At 43.4% G+C, this 17,572-nt stretch overlaps 1 protein-coding gene across 1 annotated transcript in view; it reads left to right on the top strand.

The window, feature by feature from the left end:
- The first annotated feature begins 7,368 nt into the window (after window positions 1–7,368).
- The window catches only part of LOC141110721 (dual specificity protein phosphatase 8-like), a 39,200-nt gene continuing 28,996 nt past the window's right edge, over window positions 7,369–17,572 (top strand). Inside the window, exon 1 of the mRNA XM_073602261.1 lies at window positions 7,369–7,566. The gene's annotated coding sequence lies outside the window, so the exon portion shown is untranslated. The remainder of the gene's footprint in view (window positions 7,567–17,572) is intronic.

The following is a 17,572-nucleotide window of genomic DNA, read 5'->3' as shown; positions in this document are numbered from 1 at the left end:
CTCGACCTGGTGGTCCTAATGGTCAATTTAAGAGGGTGATGATCAGATAGGCCAGAGGGAAGGTAACTTGGCTCTTGGGTGTTGGCCAGGAGGGCAGCATTGGCAAAAGCCAAATCGATTTGGGAGGATGTTTTAAATGTGGATGAAAAGCAGGAGTACATTCTATCATGGGGGCGAAGTCACCGCCATGCTTCTTGGAACTCTGTTGCCTGAGCCCACGTACTCAGATCAGTACTGAAAGTGGATTGAGGGGAAGGCCTATCTAATTCACAGGATAGCGTGGCATCAAAGTCTCCCATGAACAGAACACATGCTGGGCAATGCGGGGCCAGCTTTTCATATAGTGCGTACAGAATGTGTATTTGGCTTGGAGGAGGCAGATAAACATTCACAATGACATATTTCTTGTTGTAAACACTCAGCACCACCATAACAAATTTCCCCTGGGGATCCAGATGAACCTCATGAATTATGCATGGAACTCGTTTACTAACCAATATGGAGACCCCTCGAGAATATGAGGAGTAGGTCACATGAAGCGCCCTTTGCACCCATGGCTTTTTTAGGGCCAGAACCTTGCTACCAGTTAAGTGTGTCTCTTGCAACAGTACTATGTGTGGGTTATGCAGTTTTAAGTATTGGAATAGTAGTGAACATTTGTATTTTGAGTTAAGCCCCCTGACATTCCAAGACAGAATGACCAGCGACTCAGCATTCGAGGGGGCCATCATGGAACACCAAGGGTAAATAGAAACAGGATAATCTTATACAACTAGTAGATGTAAACCAACCCAAATTGAGGATATGTATTCAGTGACATTTGAGTAACACTATACTTGTTCACTTCTTTAAAGTAGAGAAACCCCTCTCTCCATAACACATAACACCCTACCCTAATATCATAAAAACCAAGTTCAAGGGCCAAAACCATAGGCCAGAGAACCATACAACCTGATGTAGGGTTTTGTCCCATAACTAGAAAAACCATAAAGTCCTTATGCCACTGGGACTCCTAGGAGTTGGGCTGCAGGGCCGGAAGTGTAGAACACCATTCCCAAGGCAGTCCGTCTTGACTCAGGGAAGGGATACCAGAGTGCGTAAGGGAAACGGGGGCAACGGGGGCACTTCTGGTCAAAGGAGGGGTGATGCGGTGGTTGTCATTGGAGCTCCTCAGACAGGAGTGTTTGGCTGGCTAGCCAGCGACAGAAGACAAAAACAGTCAACAGGGGTAAAATGTGGTAGGGAGAAAGGAGTGGGGACAGTGAGTAGTTGCTGCTGGAAATCACCAGGAGACGGTCCTTTCAAAAGGGAAGGGATACTTAGCTACTCTCTGTTGGTCACTTTTCCCCCTTGTCGTATATGATTAGTGGGTATCTAGCCACTCCGCTGCGGCCTCTGGAGTGTCAAAGAAACGAGTGTTATCTCCGTCAGTGATCCGTAGCCTGCTGGGACACAAAAGGCCAAATCGAATTCCTTTTTCTCTGATGTCTCACATCAGTAAAGGATTTACGGCATTGTTGTACTTCCTGAGAGAAGTCCGGGAAAAAAAGCAGTTTGGTATTCTCATACTTATTGTCAGGCATGGCTCACGCCACCGCCAAGATGTGGTCCCGGTCTCGGTAATTTAACAGCCGCAGTAGGAAAGGGCATGGAGGAGCCCCAGGCCTCAGAGGGAGCAGCGGAACTCTGGGCCCTCTCCACTATGAAGGTGGGCAGTACGTCCCCCAGGTTGAAGAGGGTAGACAGTAATTTCTCAGTAAATTCAGCAGGTCTAGGGCCCTCAGCTCTCTCAGGCAGTCCAAGTATGCGGATATTGTTCCGCCTGAGGCAGTTTTCAGTATCTATGGCCCGTTCTTGGAGGGCTTTCACTTGGAGCTGCAGGGCCTTCACCTCCCTGGAGTCCGGCTGGACCGTGTCCACCGTGGAGACCCTGTCCTCCACCTCAGCCACACGGGACCAAAACTTATCCATATCCTGGCGAATGAGACAGACATATACTGTCTAGAAGTCGATCTTAGCTTTCAGGGTTTCTTTGCAGGATGTAATGGCCGCCAGATCTCCGCTCCTGTGGGAGTCACCACCTCCCCAGGCTCCACGACTGCCTGCGCACCGGTCGCCATCCTAGCTGTGGATCGTCTTGCAGATGGGGCAGGGGAGGCACGAGGAGCTTTTGGACCTGATTTGGAATAACGGGTCCTAGGATGACCCATCAAGGGTTTACCCTGAGATGGAGGATGACCCTGGAGGAGGCTATGGGTCTAGAGCCCGGGGCCCAGAAACAGAATGAGAGCCGTGTCAGTGTTAATGTGCCTGCACAGGAACAAAGCTTCTTTGTTGGGGGACAGCAGGGAGGCTCCGGGGTGCAGGTATCAAGGTAACAGATGTAGTGATGATGAGCTGCCTGCACTGGATCCGGGCCCTCAGCAAGGTACAGCCTCCGTAAGGGTGTAGGCACAGGAGAGGTGAAGCAGTAATGCTGGGGCTCGGGTGATGGCACCAGGGAGATTGTATATTGAGTCCGGGGCACTTATTGTGGCACAGGAAGGACAGTACTTCAATACTAGTGCACAGTACTTTAGTGTGGAGGGTGCACCTTGGACAGCAGACTTCAGTATGGCAGTGGGCAGCCGGCAGACTCCAGGTTGCAGGTAGCAGGATAGGGGAGCAGTGATGATGAGCTGTCTGCACTGGAGCAGGGCCCACAGCAGGGCAGAGCTGTAGGGTGAAGGCACAGGGGAGGCAGAGCTGTATTGCTGGGGGCTGGATGATGGCACAGAGGGAGGCAGTAAAGTGATTCCCGGGGATGGATTGTGGCACAGGGAGGGCAACACCTTGATGCTAGGACACTGTACCCTGAGGTGGAGGATGTGTTTTAGACAGTAGGCCGCAAGATGGCGGTGGGCCGCGGGCTCCCGGAATCGGCCGCTGTGGGTCCCTCGGTGACCGTTCGAACCCCCTCACCGTTCAGCCTCCTCCCAGGGACAGCCGACCCCGGTGTGTGAAGATTCGCTGCCTCTCCTCCCGCGGATCGCGGCACCGGAGCCCGGGGATGTCGGAGGGATAGTAGGCCTCAAGATGGCGGCGGTTCCCTGAGGTGTGGAGCTCCTCTGGAACACGTCTTGTTCCTTCTACATCCAGACACCGAGCCATTATCTTTGCTGTCATCTTGATCTGGTCGACAGCCACTTCAGCCATAAACTCTACAGCAGTCTTGAAAACTGCAAAGGAGAAGAACTGCCACTTCCCAGACTTTCATCTGAACATCCATCCACCAGCTCCGCTACCCACAGTATAAGGCTGGATTCACACCTATGCACTCCCAGCGCTCCCTGCATTCCGCAGACCCACACCACAGAACACGCCCCATAGGAGACCATGGTTAATGAATGGTAGTGCAAATCTGCAAAAAGCACCAAAAAACGCACAGGTGCAAATCCAACCCAAGTGCTGCTGCCACAGAATTGAGTACTACCGCCGGTCTGCAGGCTGCTCCGGCCAAACTATACAACCTTTTTAGATCTGAGTTTATTCTGCGATCCATAGGATCCCTAAAAGAGACCGAATCCTCCAGCGGAAGCGGAATGTGGCAGGCGAATCAACGTAATGAAGCATCCACCTTAGGCGTAGTGTCCCAAGGGGTACAGCTTCAATACTCTATTATGCACATTGAGCTTCTTCTCAGGCCCCGCCCACTCATCGACAAATACTTCTTTAATTTCAGAAATTAATGGGAAGGAAGGTAACGATTTCTTTAAATATGGGTAGTATCTCTGCTGTTTCTTTGGAGGCAACAATTCTTCCTGCCACTTCATTGCATCCTTAACAGCCTCCACCAAGGGGGGAACCAGTGCAAAAATCAAACGTATGCGATTCCGAGACTATCTCAGCCTCAGATGGATCTGAATCGCTATCGACTTCAGAGTTAAAATGCACTGAAAACACATGATCTGAATCTGCAGAAGCTGAAGATACAGCAGGATGAGCAGGATTCCTTGAAACACTGTTTAACCTTTCCTTGACTGCCTGCTTAATGTAGGTTTTAACCTGGTGTGCTTTCGCAGCATTGCCCTGAGCCGCCTCCTTGAAGCAAGATGCACATACCCACTTTCCTCTGAGAACCTCAGTTGAGCAGGCTCAACAGGATCCTTCTTCTGCCTGGGCTGGCGATGAAGACCTATCCGAAGAAGAGGATCTTCTTCTCTATCTGCACCCAGATTTGCTCTTTCTAGAGGCTTTCTGATGTCTTGACCACTCTTGGCTCGGGTCCGAGCGACTAAAGTGAGGTAAGGGCGAGGGAGATCTGGAATGCTGTGACAACAGGCGTCTATCCAGCTGCGTGCGACTCTGTGATTTGTCATGTCTAGTCCCTTTTTTACTCCTTTGAGGCTGGAATGCTGATTTGGAACCTCTTTGCGGGTGTTTAGCTCACACTGGGCCCTTCTCTCTGTAAAACACAGAGGCTGTGCTCTTTTAAAAAAATAAATAAATAAATTAGTTAATTAAAAAAAAACACCCTTTTTTTTAAACAAAAAATAAATAAAATAAACTTCTCCATTCGAATCTTCAGTGCTAAGGCAGCTAGGCAGGTAGGCAAAACTCCCCAGACCTATAAAGGCACAGGATAATAAAAACACTCTGACAGACAAGTACCACAGCAGTAAGTAATGAGAGTCCTGGACGGAGACTTACCAGAGCAGAGCAGAGTAGCAGATTGATCAGCTGGAGGCTGAGATTAGCTTAGAGGACAGAGCCTGCTGCAAATCAGCAGTGAGCATTCTGGTGTTTGCTAGGCAATCCAAGAGGAAGCTACCTCTGACCTCACCTGCTCAACTCTGAGCTTCCTGAAAGGAAAACATGTGGAGGTGGTGAACTACAAGTCCCAGCGAGCCAAACCACTGCCTGAACACACAAAAACATGGAAGGAGAGAGTGCCAGCACCTGCCTAACGAAGGTATATACAGCCATTTATACTGCCAGTGACCTTTGCCAGTAATACACAGTCATTTATACTGTACCATACAATCCCAGCACCACGGGAACAAACCTCCCCAGGAGATTTACAGCCTATATGGGGGGGGGGTCTTCTGATCCGGGAGAGGCTGAACCCGAACAGGATGGATGGTGGATGGAGAAAAAAATTTAAAAATAAATAAAAATAAACTTTAAAAGGCGTCCGGAGCGAGGACGAAAAAAGAACACTGATGTGGGCAGACAGCCGCCCTTTATGGGCTAAGAAAAAGGTGGTCCTGGAGGGGTCAGAGGGGGCAGAGCTTACCCATAGTAGGCTGACATGGGGAGGTCCAGGAAAGTTTCTTATTGAACAACATAAAGTTTTTACCTCGGTTACAGAAGCCATTTTAGTTCTGATGCAGATAAGTGAAGGTCTTCAAATTTGCCTCTAGATACACAAATGCCTGTATGTCTATTTATTATTTCCTAAAATTCATTTTACACTTGGACTGCACTGTTATGTGTTTGATAATATGATTTAAATATCAGCTTTATGTATAGTAATATTTAATGTTGTACTTATTTGCAAAGTGTCACATGTAATACATATTGTAATTCTAAGTTTCTCTGATTGTATTGCAGTTTACAGAACTTTTTATAAAAGTAAATTCAGTTTTGGAAAAAACACAATGCTATTTCTGTCTGTTTTGTTAACTGGCTGTCAGCTATGGGATAGTAGGACAGCATGATACCTTCCTGCCCCCCTGCATTGCACTCACTAAGTGCAGAAGAATGTCCTGGTTCCTGTCCCAAAATAGGTGTTTGGTCCTGAAGATTTGCAGGCATGATAGTTGCTTTCCTAGTGCTGTTTACCACTCGGCTAGCTCTCCTCGAGGTCCTGGGGCTGTGGGTCTCCAATAGGAAGTAGGGGCACCTAGGTTTTCTGTTCCTCTTTTACAAGGGGCTTGCCTGTGTCTTCTGGCGATTCCGTTACCTGCCGGTTGCCCAACTCCTGAGGCGTTGGGATGTGCATCTGACTTCTGGATCAGTATCCTGCTGAGGCTCGTCCTGGGATTCCTCCTCGGCCTGGTGTTTTAAATCCTCACAAGTGGGTGATACATTTTTACCACAATGATAACCTTCTCCCAGCAAGCCGGTAGTAGTTCTGAGCCTGTCTGATGTTTTCGGCTGACAAGCTGAAACTCTGGAAGGGGTAATGGGGTTTAAAGAACCTGGCAATACCTTTTGCCTTGTTAGAGCAACCCACCAGCACTAGCCTGCGGAAATGAATGTAGGCCTGAATTGGAAAGCATGGATTGGGAAGCAGATTGTATGCAGCTTCTAAGCCAGGCCTCTCCACCTGGATAAGGATGAGATCTGGCGTGTTCGCACAGCCCACGTGCAGAGCCCGCCAGGAAGTCGGCACTGCGCTGCACTAATCACAGGCAGTGAGACATTTCCCGATCTCTGCAGCCGTGCATCGGGACAATGTCTCACTGCCTGTGATTAGCACAGCGCAGTGCCGACTTCCTGGCGGGCTCTGCACATGGGCTGTGCGAACAAGCAGAACTCATCCTTACACCCGGACAATTCACTCTGCGTAGAAATTCCTGCAGCAGGCCCTCCATTCTACCCTGTGGAATTGGATGAGGTGAGATGGAGATGACAGTTTGATTGAAGATTCAGATTGGTGTACCAGACCACAGATGCTGAACAATCTTTGACCCCATTGTTTGCTTGCTTTACTTTCACTCTAGGCATTTTTTTTTCAGGATCAAGGCAGAGATGATCTTTTGGCAATAGCTGTCTTCTGTGTCTTCTTATCAGTGACCAGGATGCGAGGTGGGGGGAGAGACGTCCCAGGATTTGAAAAATTTGAAATATAAACAGAGAAACCCAGCAGAAGTATCCTGTACCATTAATTGTGCTACTTCAATTAAAGCTGTGAACCAGAACAATATCGTAAGGAAAAGAAGAGATGGTTGTAGGTTAGCCCCCCGTCCCTAGCATTATCTCCTACATTACACTATTTTTTCAAATTGTATTCTTTTCTTTACTATTACAATCTATTGTGTTTACAATTGTATTCTTAATTACTGTTGCAATCTATTTTGTAACATACAACAACCAAAATGATACATATTTCATCTCTCAACAGAACCGGTCACTAGGATAACATACTTGTCAATATTTTTCACTTTCCACCCTCATCAATACTCCAAGCATTGTGTGCTGATTCAGGGAAAGGGTTAATGCCGTGTGTCAGTGGAAAATCCACCGAGGGGATTGTTTTAATCAGGCTAAGAGGTGACATCACAGCTCTGGCTGGCTGGAATTCTGATTGGCTGGAGATGACATCAACCTGAGTTATTTTTAACACTCCCACAACCCCCCCTTCCCCTCCCTCCCTGCACATTACCTCATCCTCTCTTTCTGCTGGCTCCAGTCACCATAACAATATAGTACAGAGCACCTGGGATACGCTGCTGCTTTCTCTGCGTCTGTCAGTATATCCATCCATCCGTCCGTGCCTGCCTGGGCTTGTGCAGGTGGTGCTGCTACTCTCTCCTTGACATTGCTGCATTGGGGCTCAGCAGCTTCCAAAGACCCTGTAAGGTAGGAGATGAGTGCTGATCCGATTGCAGGTGTATGCTTATGCAGCAAATCGCCCCCCAGGCTCTGTGCAATAGGGCAATCTGGGGTTCTAGCTGGTTGATCCAGTCTGCTTTTGCAGACAGGCTGGCCATATTTACATGGCAAAGGCTGAAGTAATCCCTCCCAGCAGCTGTTCCTATCCAGTCTTGGATTGCCTTTCTCACTGACCGGGGGTATGCATTTTGCAGGCAGCGTGTGCCTGCTATTCATTGCAGTGTTCAGTGTTGTGACAGCAACCCCATTATTAGCTATTGAATGTGTCTCTATTATTTCCCTCTCCTTTTTTTTTTTTTTTTAACATTTTCTACGTGCTTATTTTATTTTAGCCTCTGCTTTCCTGTGCATGACTGATTATGTTGGAATTCTAGTTCTTTTGTCATTACTGGAAAGGAGAGAAATGCTATAAACATGCCTTAATGGGATTGTGTTCATGACTGCGTATTCTGCTGGGATGGCTGATCTGCTGTAAGAAGGCCAGGAACGCATTGCGGAGGGCTGGGGATGGCTAAAATCATAAATAGCGCGTGCATCATTGCAAATGATAAGGGGGGGGGGGGTATAAATTAAAGGGATCCTAAAATAGATGGAATGTGCTTATTGGTCATAGGATCATGGGTAGGTTTTTCATGAGACTTAGTAAATTGAAGATTGTGGAGGATATTTGAAGCTGTAGTAGAATGGGGTGTTTTTATTGTCATTTTAGGTCATGTGATAATTTTATTGCTTAAAGTAGTGCGTTTAAATCTAAAGCAGTTATGGCTGAGTATCTACAACATAGGTGCGTGTCTTCGTCAGCATTGATGTTAGTATTGAAATGAAAAATGAAAATAAACTAACAACTGTTTTGGATCTAAAAATAATCAGCTAATGATGCAGACACACGGGGTAATAAATGATAGAAAGCTCTAATATATCTTGCCTAAGTAGATAAAAATAAGTTTAGCTCTGGTGACACAATAAGCAGGAGGAATAAAGAGTTAAATGTCCATAAACCATTATGGTATTGGGGGAGAAAATCATGATGATATTTTAGCGAGTACAGTCAATATCAAGGGGCAGTCATTTAATCAGGCCATTCACAGCTAGAGCTCTGTAGAACCCTAAGGTTCCATCAAAGGTTGATAGGGGTTCCTTCAGCTATGGCTGATTGACCTTTTAAATGATGGTGCCCGCATAATTCTGGCGCCGATGTAATTTGGCAAAGCCAGCAGCATCACGCCAATAATCTTTTTAGCTGTCTTAAGTGGTGACATTCAGGCCACTACTGTAAAGGTTGGAATCTTCCTTATTGCCTACCAACATCAGGGGCACGTTTCTCATTGACCCTGATGAACTGACTTTAGTAAGGCTTTTTTGCTACCTTAAAATTATTTTAGTGGTTCCTCTGGGGTTAAAGGCTGGCTTAATCTGTTCGGAGCCTTGTGTTGTGGCCATAGTGTAATGGCAGGCTAGCATTTGGGATGCTAGAATAGAAACCATTTGGGTGCTCATTTAACAAAGTCTAAAAAAAGAAAGGGGGGGGAGACTGTATTGCCTCATAGTAGCCCATCCTATTTAAGCATTTATATTTCATTTTTCTATGGGAGTTTCTTGAATTTGCTTGGCTGTCACTAGGCAATGCTGATGACTCTAACTTCAGACATATTGGGTTCATTAATTTGACAACCAGAGACCTCAAAAGGATGTGTGGTTGCAATGTGGTGAAATAGCCCTCTCGCAATGCTTTATGCAGCAGTTTGTAAGTATGCAGTCAATTGTACTGTAATGCCATGTACACACAAGCAGTTTTTCCGTCGGAATAAACTCTGAAGGTTTCTCCGATGGAATTCCGCTCAAGCTGTCTTGCATACACACGGTCACACCAAAGTCCGACCATCAAGAATGCGGTGACGTACGATGGGACTAGAAAAAGTTCAATAGACAGTAGCCAATAGCTTCTGTCTCGTACTTGCTTCAGAGCATGCATCTTTTTGGTACTTCAAAACAGCATACAGACTATAGGAATTGGTTCCATCTGAAAAATTTAGAACATGTTCTCTTTCTAGGTCCGTCAGAATTTTCAACAAAAAGTCCGATGGGGCATACACACGATCGGAATATATGATGAAAAGCTCCCGTCTGACTTTTTCTGTCGGAAATTCCGCTCATGTGTACACGGCTTAACACTTGTGTAGGAGTAATTCCACGGCCTACACTCCAGGTATGTTTTCTCATGAAAGCCTATGGAAAGTTGCTTGGGTACTAATGGGCCTTTTTTTGGCCCATTGCTATGTAAGATACAATTTGGTGAGATTTATTAGAGATTTTCATCACCAGAGCCTAAAGATGAACAATGTTTGTTGCCTGAGAACCCCCTTCTGCTAGGCTCACTTCCTGTTTTATACGGAACATTTCCTTGTAGCTTATATGTGGGTTGGCCAGTACACGGAAGTGTGCAGTTTGCCGGTAAGCACAGGCCTACATTGCCTATTGGTAAATCTGTGCTTGGCTTTGTGTAAGGGGTATTATCTCTATGCACAGTGGAATTCCTGCCAATTAATCTTTCCGAAGTTTAGGGAAAGAAACCTTTAGGAGTCAATATTTGGCTAAAGACCGAAGATCATAACTTTATGTAAAATTGCTACCTACACTGCAATTTTATATAATGAGTACTTTTACATGATATGCAGTTTCCCATAGCATCCAAAAGTTTTTGACTGTCTACATTAAAGCAAAACAGTTAATGGCCCACTCACAACACCAGAGTGCCCTGCCCTGCTGCGTCTGGTGTGCGCTGGAAGGCAGAGGTGAAAATGAGCTGAAAGTAGTAGTAGTGCATCGAACTGTTACTTTATGTAAGCACAGCGGTGTGAACTGATATAATAGGGAACATGACTTTTTGCCTTTTCTAGATGATGGCACAAGGTTGTCCATTGCAACCTTGCAATAGTCTAAACAGGTGGGCGGAAATTGTTGGCTATGGTCTATTGAACTGTACATCTTACAATTTAACCCTTATAAATAATAATCGATCATAGAGTAAAAAAAGTGTGTGATATATATGTATAATTTTAGAGGGAGAAATATATCTCTATCAGGATATATTCTAACTCTATGGGACTCCAAAATTGTTGTTGGCCTTCTATTTTAGTTTGTTTATTTTTGTTTTGTTATAGCATATTTATAAAAGACAGAGCATTACAAAAAAAAACAAACAAAAAAAAAAATTCACATAAAACAAACCCAAAAATAGAACTTGGTAACATTGGGTCAATGGGACTCATACTTCTAAATATTGCACATAATTTAAAGTGTATAGTAGCTAGTTAAAAGCATACTAAAAATGAAAACCATTTAGCTTCTAGATAAAGGTAGATAAGGAAAGACTAGCAAAGCAAGATGTTTGTTCAAGAAGATCCAGGAATTATTTTTCATTTAAATAAAATTATACTGGAGAATCCTGGTTTCTAGCGGTAGACTGTAACATCTAAGTGGCTGATTCATACTTAACTAGTGTAGCAAAGCTTATTTACATCTATAACTCACCACTTTGGTATCCCATTACATCACAAGTAGCATGCCCAACTTTCTGCATGACCTCATCCAGAGCTCAAGTGTGACCTAATAGGCACTCCAAAGAAGGCTGTTGCTGGGCAGTAACTTATCTATAGTACTTCTAATCACACAGTAGAAAATAGCTGGTCATTATGAACGAATATATTTAATGACTGAACAAGTTGACAAGGCAGCTATACGGGTGGAGATCAGCTGCATTGAATGGTATGCTTGGCAGTGCCACTGCTGCTTTCAGAGCCATGTGCTTGATTTGTCTGGTCTATTGTAAGAAACCCTGTATACCTTCAGACCGCAATAGACTAAATTCAGTAAACTCACACACCAGCATGAAATTATAATTTGAAAATTATAGTATAAAAAAAGATACTTCTCCTCTATGAAATCTTTGTGAATTGCCATTAGTGGCTGCATCTGCATACCAGTGAGTCAACATCAAATACTGTTTGCTTTCATTTTCACAGAAGTACTAATAAGAATAAGAATATAAATGGTGTTTTTCTCTCCCTGTGCTGTGCATTTATATGAACTTCATGTGGACATGTGTGTGCTCCAGCATGAAATAAAAAATATTTACTGTATGCTGACATGGCTGCTTGTAGTGCAATCTCAGAAGAGTGCAGGAAAGGGTGACAACACCTCCAGTTAAACAGTTGTATCGTCTTCCTAGAAAAGGAAGTGCAAATACATGTACCTTTAGTCATTGGATCACTGGGAATTATTTAATTGAAAGAAGAAAACACTGTATATGAAACAATTAAACTTTTTGACATTCCGTGATTGTATGCAAAACATATTTGATTTCTGTGAGGGTTTAAGTACACTTTGTAGCCTAAATTTGGTTATACTTTGCTTTTTTTTTTGTAATTCAGCATAAGTGACAGCATTGAACGAGAGGTGTCCCTAGTGATGATGGCTGCTTTTATTTGAAATCCTTCATTCTCCATCTTCTGCCAAGACCCCCCTGTATACCCCCGCGGCTGTAATCTTCTGGTGGGGTTAATGTGAACCGGACCTGTCATAGGCACTCCTCAAAAAAGCCATGTTTGCCTGCACTTTCCATCCCCTTCCTCCATTCATGGAAGCTGTACTATAGCTTCCAGCAATGAAAAGTGCTTTATGAATGGAGGAGGTGGACCTTTCATTAATTCACTCATCCATTCATAGAGCTCTTTTCATGCAAAATTCAACAGGTCTGTAATTTTTTTTTTCCCCAAAGGGGTTGTCAAACCCAGAAACAGAAAAAATAGTATCTTTACCAGTATTTATCTTATACCTAATATTTTTTAAATTCCAAGTTAAAAATAGTGAATGCCATCTAGCAAAATCTGCAAATATGTTTTACTTTTTGTTTTATCCATATATTTAATGTTATTCATGCCATCTTACAGTCTGTTCCATTACCTCCACTGGGAGGTGATGAAGGCAATTTTATTATCTTAATCATTCCCTTACAGAAAGTTCTCAGTAGAAACTATTTTTCTTTCTTTTCCAGGAACTTGGCATGTGATGCGGTGGTTCTATCCCAGACCTAATCCTCCCTCCCATCGTACTCTATCAGTCACTAGTTTTTTTTAATGTAAAACAAATGAGAAGGTGGGACTGGGAGGAATCGCGCTGTTCTGTGCAGTTAGGTGCTCTACTTCTTATGCAAATGTAGGTGCATAATGACACCAGCAGAGATCAAATCAAAAGGTCATAGAGAATTCTAGGTTCTGATTTCTATGCTCCAGCACCTGGAAAGCACATGGAAAACATATGGAGACAGCCTTAGGGGTCTATGTTTAAGGAAAAAAAAAAAAATTCCCGTACAGATGTCTTAAGCATTTGCATAAGCACCAATGATTGCCTTTTTTTTTTTTTTGGTCATCTCCTATGATCATCGGCTCCATCTATTGGCCATAACATGCTCTTGTTTTTTGGCCATTTTTTACTGTTAAAGTTTTACTGTTCAAACAAATGTTTCTTGTATCTACCTTAATTTTTCTCTTTTTTTTTTTTTCCCTATAGCATAACCATTATAAAAACAACAAAAAAAGTGTAGAAAAAAAACCCCAAAAAATGTTGACATACTTTGTACTGAAACCTTTTTTTGGAGCCAAAATAAATGGGACAGATAGCAGAAACTAGAACGCAATATTTAACACTTGATGTTTTAAAAAAATCACTGGTCAAAGATGGGGGGGAGTGTATTTTTCTTTTTTTTTTTTTTTTTTTTTTTTTATAATCAAAATTTTTTTATTTTCTGTTATACTTTTCACAATTCACAATTAAACATCCTTAATTTCATATTTTACAATAATTACGCAGGATTAACATATTAAACATTAATAAGAGACCAATTGGTAACATCGTTCTCTTACAACTGACCCTATCCCCTCCCAAAAAAAAAAAAAAAAAAAAAAAAAAAGGGGAAAACCCCCAGCCCCGTCCATACATTCCCCGTGTTTATTATTGTTATTCCGTAATTGTTCCTCACTTCTAAGAAAAAAGAAAACCCACCACACCTGTACATACCCTGTGGTTATTGTTAATTATCCCATTATGTTTATTTATATGTTTACATATAATTATGTTTATTGGCCAATCATGGCCTAGTTCCTCACTTCTATTAAGTAATTTATTTAAAGTGATCCAATTAATCCTAAAATACCTTCATGTGTTACCCCCTATTGTGTAAGAGGCCACTAACGGCCATATTAAATATAACATCTATAAAAAAATAAATAAAGAAAAAAAAAACAAAGACCCTAGGTGATTAGCATAATTCCCATTGATTGTGTGTTTCACTCTTCATATCCCCTTCCTTAGTGACGTTCCCTACACCATGCGCTTACAAACCAGCACATTAAACAACAATAAGAAAAAAAAAAAAAACACAAGAAAATTCACCTTGCCACCTCCCTCCCCCTTTTCACCAAATCAGGCATCTCATTATACGGGTAAAAGGGACAAGGGGGGGGGGAGAGAGACAGCAGTCTAAACAAAAATAAATAAATAAAAAAAAAAAAAAAACCCAATTCTTTCCTTTTCCTCCCTGGCTAAACCCCTATGCAACTAATCCAAGGTATTTATATGGCCCTGGCTCCCTGCACCTTCTCATTTCATATTTCCCTCTTAATCTATCCCCTGTACACACTGTATCCAGCCTGCCCATATGTCCTCAAATTCCCCTTTTTTGTCTTTAACTACATGAATCCATCTTTCCGCTTCCATTGTTCGGAGTGTATTTTTCTTTTAATACCATTTTTGTCCCAAAATAGTTTGCCTCCTCCTATTATCATAAGTTATAACATTGCTGAATAAATAGAGCTGCAGTTAAAAAGTGAAAATGGCTCTGGAGCTGAACTGGTTACTGTTTAGGTTAAAAACCTTTTTCACTATCTTTCTAAACCATTTCCAGCTTGGGAGGGATAGATAGATGGATATCTCAATGAATAAATTTAAAGCAGCCTTGGGTATTAGCAAGCATATCTCAAACACAAGAGTCCCTGTTAGGCTCGATTCACACAGGGGCAACACGACTTCAGCGCGACTTTGCACGGCGACTTCAACGCGGCTTCAACGCGACTTCAGCGCCACTTTGATCAATTTACAACGCGACTTCAAGTCGCCTCCAGGACAGGCGACTTTGGCTGTGGCCAATCACAAAATAATCAGCTCTCTGGGAGGGAGGGGTTTGCCTGGGCAAACTATTTTTTTTAACTGTAAAGTCGCTTCAGTATAGATGGAGATCCGACTTGGAGGCGACTTCCATTGAATTGAATGGTACAAGTCGCCTAGAAGTCGGATCCAAGTAATACAGGGAGTACGCTCTGAAGTCGGAGCGACTTCAGTAGTGTCAATTAAGACGCTCTGATTCCCTGTAATGTTAATCTCTTCTTGGGGCGACTTGGGGCGACTTGAAGGCTTACAAGTCGGATCCCAAGTCGTCCTAGTGTGAACCGACCCTTAAGGTGTATGCAAACCAGAAGGCCTCTTTCACATGGGCGGCTGTTCTGCCTCCGTTAGAAGCATGTTTTGAAATTCCAAGACTCCAGACACACCGATCACTTGCAGTTGTACTTTGCAATTAGCAGCGTTTATGTGCGGCTGCGTTTAGCTGCGGTGGAACATTCGTGCCATTTTTGAAGTACTTCCTGTTTTTTCTTTCCTTGTTGCTGCTGATATCCACAGGAGAAATAGTACACTATGATTGCCTGCAGTTATGTGCAGATAGCTGCGCTAAATCGGTCCTGGACGCAGTCAAATGTATTTTTTCTAACTGCACAAAACCTCATGTAAGAAACCATTGCTAAACGCAGTGTGTGAATGGGGCCATAGGAACGCATTGTGTGAGTTTAGGTGCCTTAGATAACTTCATCTATCTGCAGCTAAAAGCTGAATTCTATCCGCCTGTGTGAAAGGGGCCTAAGGCCTCTTTTACAGCTGCTGTTTTTGGTGTCAGACTTTTTTTTTCTACAGTCCATAAACTCCCCATGCACACATAGGCTGTTATCAACTGTTTTTGGCAGGGGCGTTTTTTGGGCTGTAAAAAAACCCCCAAAAAATAAAAACTAGTGCGTTCTGAGAGTTTTTCGGCTGTAAAAATGCTCTAATGCCAATAAACGCCCAAAAACATAGCTCACCTGCGTTTAAAGTTTTTGATCCCATTGTTTAAAAAATAACGCTAAGAAGCGCTAAACGCTATTGCTAAAATGCTGAAAAACTTAATGCAAAGTTACTGGCATTTTTGTAACATTATTTTACCGCCCAGTGTGCATGAAGCCTAATAACCACCTTTTTATTTGCTAATTTTTTGCCTGTTAAATATACCCTAGAACAGGGATATGCAATTAGCAAAACCTCCAGCTGTTGCAAAACTACAAGTCCCATCATGCCTCTGGGTGTCATGCTTGTGGCTGTCAGAGTTTTGCTATGCCTCAAGGGACTTGTAGTTCTGCAACAGCTGGAGGTTTGCTAATTGCATATCCCTGCCCTAGAAAATGCTTTTTTTTCTGTTTGCGCTAATAACTTCCTGTGTTCTCTGCCTGTGCTTCGCTCTTATCAGAATTGTTCCTGCCTTCAGTCCAGTCCCCCGATGTGATAGGAGACTGGGGAGGTGTTCTATATTTCTGCCCTAGGGTGCCAACTCTGCTTTTCTTGGATACAGATGAGTGAGCGCTGTCACCCTGGGACAGGAAGTGTGTTACTGGCAAGATCATCAGTTGGAAATAAAGAAAAGTACCGTAATAGAGCCACTACATCTAACAACTTGGTTTGATACCACACATTACATGTTTGTTCTTGAGTTTTGACAGTGTATACCAGGGGTAGGCAACCTCGGCCCTCCAGCTGTGGTGAAACTACAAGTCCCACGAGACATTGCAAGACCCTGACAATCAAAAGCATGACTCGTAGAGGCACGATGGGGTTTGTAGTTTCATCACAGCTGGACTGCTATACAGTAAACAGAAACTGCTTTTTTTTTTTTTTTTTTTAGCTTGATTTGAATACAAATTATTGTGCAACACACAAATTTGCAACATATGTTGAAAATTGGCTATGCTTTTTTGGTTTAAATCACCATTTTTAATATGATAAAAGAAAACCAACAAGAATTAAGTAATACGAATTTTGTGACAACTTTGGATTAAAATTGAACATCTGGCGTAATTCTAAATAAAAAGCTTTAGGCCCCTTTCACATGATCGGTCTGATGGCGGACCTGAACGGGCACTCCATGTTAGCCTATGGAGCGACAGATGTCAGCGGAGACATGTCCACTGACATCCGACCCGGTCCGATCCGCTAAAAGCAGACGGATGGCCCTACGTCCGGATCCGTCGCTATCGGATCGGGTGAGATCTGATGAAAACGGACATGCTGTCCATTTTCATCCGATCCCTCCATAGGCGGCAGCGGCGCCTGACAAGCCCCTCCCCGCTCAGTGAGCAGAGAGGGACCTGTCATCCACCGGCTCAGCGGAGATCAACGGAGAGATCTCCCGCTGAGCCGGCAGACCGAGGCAGGCTCCGTGGAAGCGGAGTCTGCCTCGTGTGAATGAGGCCTTTATTTATGTGTAAATAGTTTCACTAATGAAATTAATTATTTCTGTTCAGCCAGCCATGTGATCTAAGCGCAAGTCTACTTTTTAGGCTTAATGTACACTGGACGTTTTTACAACCTCTCCTGAACGATTTAACGTGACCGATAGTAACTCACATTTAAAACGTCCGTTTTGCTGCGTTTGCGTTTTTAGAAGCGTTTTTTAAAAAAATTTATTTTTTTTTTCAAAATAGCCAAAAATGAAAAACGCCTGTAAACAAAATGCGGCTAAACGTGAGTTACTGCGTTTAGCGATTGAAATGCCTCTAAACTCAACTGCCTAAAAACGACATTAAACTAACCCGTGTACATGTACTGATAAGATAAC

This window comes from Aquarana catesbeiana, linkage group LG10 (assembly GCF_042186555.1).
Source record: "Aquarana catesbeiana isolate 2022-GZ linkage group LG10, ASM4218655v1, whole genome shotgun sequence".
Lineage (NCBI taxonomy): Eukaryota > Metazoa > Chordata > Amphibia > Anura > Ranidae > Aquarana > Aquarana catesbeiana.
The sequence above is the reverse complement of the archived record's forward strand: the minus strand, read 5'-3'. Positions and strand labels throughout refer to the sequence as shown.